The sequence below is a fragment of the Oryctolagus cuniculus genome, chromosome 1 (assembly GCF_964237555.1).
Source record: "Oryctolagus cuniculus chromosome 1, mOryCun1.1, whole genome shotgun sequence".
NCBI lineage: Eukaryota > Metazoa > Chordata > Mammalia > Lagomorpha > Leporidae > Oryctolagus > Oryctolagus cuniculus.
In genome coordinates, this window is record NC_091432.1 from 8,050,873 (window position 1) to 8,055,914 (window position 5,042).

Genomic DNA, 5,042 nt, shown 5'->3' on the forward strand with positions numbered 1-5,042 from the left:
CCACTCTCACCACTTCTATTCAATATAGTTCTGGAAGTTCTAGCCAGAGCTATTAGGCAAGAAAGAGAAATTAAAGGATACAAATTGGGAAGGAAGAACTCAAACTATCCCTCTTTGCAGATGATATGATTCTTTATTTAGGGGACCCAAAGAACTCTACTAAGAGACTATTGGAACTCATAGAAGATTTTAGCAAAGTAGCAGGGTATATAATCAATGCACAAAAATCAACAGCCTTTGTATACACAGACAATGCCATGGCTGAGGAAGAACTTCTAAGATCAGTCCCATTCACAATAGCTACAGAAACAATCAAATACCTTGGAATAAACTTAACCAAGGATGTTAAAGATCTCTACGATGAAAATTACAAAACCTTAAAGAAAGAAATAGAAGAGGATACCAAGAAATGGAAAAATCTTCCATGCTCATGGATTGGAAGAATCAATATCATCAAAATGTCCATTCTCCCAAAAGCAATTTATAGATTCAATGCAATGCCAATCAAGATACCGAAGACCTTCTTCTCAGATCTAGAAAAAATGGTGCTGAAATTTATGGGGAGACACAGGAGACCTCGAATAGCTAAAGCAATCTTGTACAACAAAAACAAAGCCGGAGGCATCACAATACCAGACTTCAGGACATACTACAGGGCAGTTGTAATCAAAACAGCATGGTACTGGTACAGAAACAGATGGATAGACCAATGGAATAGAATTGAAACACCAGAAATCAATTCAAACATCTACAGCCAACTCATTTTTGATCAAGGATCCAAAACCAATCCCTGGAGTAAGGACAGTGTATTCAATAAATGGTGCTGGGAAAACTGGATTTCCATGTGCAGAATCATGAAGCAAGACCCCTACCTTTCACCTTACACAAAAATTCACTCAACATGGATTAAAGACCTAAATCTATGACCTGACACCATCAAATTATTAGAGAACATTGGAGAAACCCTTCAAGATATTGGCACAGGCAAAGAGTTTCTGGAAAAGACCCAGGAGACACAGGCAGTCAAAGCCAAAATCAACTATTGGGATTGCATAAAATTGAGAAGTTCCTGTACTGCAAAAGAAACAGGAGAGTGAAGAGACAACCGACAGAATGGGAAAAATATATTTGCAAACTATGCAACAGATAAAGGGTTGATAACCAGAATCTACAAAGAGATCAAGAAACTCCACAACATCAAAACAAACAACCCACTCAAGAGATGGGCCAAGGACCTCAATAGACATTTTTCAAAAGAGGAAATCCAAATGGCCAACAGACACATGAAAAAATGTTCAAGATCACTAGCAATCAGGGAAATTCAAATCAAAACCACAATGAGGTTTCACCTCACCCTGGTTAGAATGGCTCACATTCAGAATTCTACCAACAACAGATGCTGGCGAGGATGTGGGGAAAAAGGGACACTAACCCACTGTTGGTGGGAATGCAAACTGGTCAAGCCACTATGGAAGTCAGTCTGGAGATTCCACTGAAACCTGAATATAGCCCTACCGTTCGACCCAGCCATCCCACTCCTTGGAATTTACCCAAAGGAATTTAAATTGGCAAACAAAAAAACGGTCTGCACCCTAATGTTTATTGCAGCACGATTCACAATAACTAAGACCTGGAACCAACCTAAATGCCCATCAGTGGTAGACTGGATAAGGAAATTATGGGATACGTACTCTTTAGAATACTATACCGCAGTAAGAAACAATGAAATCCAGTCATTTGCAACAAAATGGAGGAATCTGGAACATATCATGCTGAGTGAAATAAGCCAGTCCCAAAGGGACAAATATCATATGTTCTCCCTGATCGGTGATAACTGACTGAACACCAAAAAGGAAACCTGTTGGAGTGAGGTGGACACTATGAGATACAGTGACTTGATCAGCATAGCCCTGACTGTTAATGAACAACTTAATACATTATCTCTCTTAGTAAAAAAAAAAATTGGCTCATGTGAATATTCAGTGAATTGTCAAGATTTATATCAGTTTATTCACAGAGTTGTAAATGATTTGCCTTGTTTGATTCACATCTCACTATTTTTACATACTATTACTGACTTTAGTAAAATGCTTCATTTGAATAACCCCATTATCAGCTGAATTGTGTCACCCCAGAATTCACATGTTGAAATCACAACCTCCAGCAACTCAAGATATACCTGTATTTGGAGAAAAGTGAAGATGAGCTGGATAGGAAGGCATCCTGATCCAATGGTGTCCTTGTAAGAAAAGGAAGAGCCATCAGGAATGTGCCTGCAAAATAAGAAAGACCCGATGAGAACACAGCAAGAGCCAGCTATCCACAAGCCAAGGAGAGAGACCTCAAAAGTAACCTACCGTGTTGACACCCTGATCTTGGACTTCGAACCTGCAGAACTGTGAGGAAATACATTTCAGCCATCACAGAGTGTGCTATTTTGTGATTGCAATCCTGGCAAACAAGTCTGCTTTCTAGCATTTTGTAACACTTCCCAGTGATTTCTGAGGTTTTCAGCTTTGGAGTTGCTCCATCAAAGTCGAGGTGGACAGGAGTCTGCTTTTTAAACTGCTCCAAGGATAATGAATTAAAAGGTAGAGGACAAGCCACCAGCCTGCAGAGTCAGTTCTAGAGGCTTTGTTGGTTTGCTTGGTTTGGTTTTTATAATCAGCCTATTTTATTATGCCCTGCATGTTTCTTAGCTCTGGCTTTGTAACATCTTGTAGGTGAGCAGTTATTTTCTGCCCTTTTACCTTAATTATGTACTTGTTATTTTCTTCTGTAAACAGGCCTTTTTCCATTCTGTCACCTACTACTTCATTGTCTCATTAATATCTCTTCCATTATAAGTAAAAGTTCATTTAAATAGGGATAACTCCCCAGCTCTCTGGCATCTACCCAGGAATCATTAAATGTTTTCTATTTTATTCTTTCAGAGCAGATTATCTAAATTTCTTGTGGTTCTCTTATGATCTTGCAATGAAATTATTTATGTATTTCTCTCTCTTTTTTAAAATTTATTAATACCAATTTACTGACAGAGAAGGATGAGAATAGCCATTTGCTGGTGCACACCCCCTGATGCACGCAGAATCAGGTACAACAGAATCTGGGAGCTCAGTCCAGGTCTCCCATGGGGTGAGAAGAACTGAGAACATACTGTCTGTAGAAAGCTGGCAAGGCAGTCAGGAGAATTGCCTGTTGAAACCTTTCTGAGGAGCCTCTGGACAGAGCTACACATCTCTTCTATGAGGCTGATTTGACTGGAGTGATGTTTTCTCAGGCTCTGTTTCATCTTAGCAATCTTTTTTTCTTAACTTCTATTCAATAAATATAAATTTCCAAAGTACAACTTTTGGATTATAGTGGTCTTTTCTCCCCCATAACCTCCCTCCAACCTACAATCCTCCCATCTCCCACTTTCTCTCCCACCCCATTCACATCAAGATTCATTTTCAATTATATTTATATACAGAAGATCAATTTAGTATATACTAAGTAAAGATTTCAACTGTTTGCACCCACACAGAAAGACGAAGTGTAAAGTACTGTTTGAGTACTAGTTATAATGTTAATTCACATAGTACAACACATTAAGGACAGAGATCCTAGATGGGGATTACGTGCACAGTGACTCCTGTTGTTGAATTAACAATTTGACACTCTTGTTTATGACGTCAGTAATCTCCCTGGGCTCTTGTCATGAGTTCCCAAGGCTATGGAAGCCTTTTGAGTTCACCAACTTTGATCTTATTTAAAGGCCATGGTCAAAGTGGAAGTTCTCTCCTCCCTTCAGAGAAAGGTACCTCTTTCTTTGATGGCTTGTTCTTTCCACTGAGATCTCACTCACAGAGATCTTTCATTTAGGTCATTTTTTTTGCCACAGTGTCTTGGCTTTCCATGCCTAAAATACTCTCATGGGCCTTTTAGCCAGATCCGAATGCCTTAAAGGCTGATTCTGAGTCCAGAGTGCTGTTTAGGACATCTGCCATTCAATGGGTCTGCTGTGTATCCCTCTTCCCATGTTGAATTGTTCTCTCCTTTTTAATTCTATCATTAGTATTACCAGACACTAGTCTTGTTTATGAGATCCCTTTGATTCTTAATCCTATCATTATGATCAATTGTGAGCTGAAACTGATCACTGTGACTAGTGAGATGGCATTGGTACATGTCACCTTGATGGGGTTGAATTGGAATCCCCTGGCATGTTTCTAACTCTACCGTTTGGGGCAAGTCTGATTGAGCATGTGCCAAACTGTATGTACCTATCTCTTATGAAAAGGAAGATGAGACCTTGTAATAGTGAATTCATAATTTCTTCATAAATTTATATATAAATATGTATTTATCTATAAATAATATGTAATATTATTTATATTAATATAAATTACATATTTATATACAATTATATATAAGTATATATTAATGAGTAAAAATTTATAAATAAATTATATATAAGTATATATTAGTGAATAAAATCACTTTATAGCAGTTACAGCAGAAAGCTAGTGTAAGTGCTATTAGAGTCACTCAATAAATCTGTTAAAATAAATTGCAGCCAGCGCCGCGGCTCACTAGGCTAATCCTCCGCCTAGTGGCGCCGGCATACCGGGTTCTAGTCCCGGTCGGGGCGCCGGATTCTGTCCCGGTTGCCCCTCTTCCAGGCCAGCCCTCTGCTGTGGCCAGGGAGTGCAGTGGAGGATGGCCCAGGTGCTTGGGCCCTGCACCCCATGGGAGACCAGGAAAAGCACCTGGCTCCTGGCTCCTGCCATCGGATCAGCGCGGTGCGCCTGCCGCAGCGCGCCGGCCGCGGCGGCCATTGGAGGGTGAACCAACGGCAAAGGAAGACCTTTCTCTCTGTCTCTCTCTCTCACTGTCCACTCTGCCTGTCAAAAAAAAAATAAATTGCATACAATTACAATTTCCATCTTGCTTGCCTCATGTCCTTATTTCAATATTGCAAAATTCTTAAAATCAGTGTCATGGGTATTATTTAACTGAAGCTTGAGTTTACCTACCAAAGGTTAGTATTACCAGTGAAC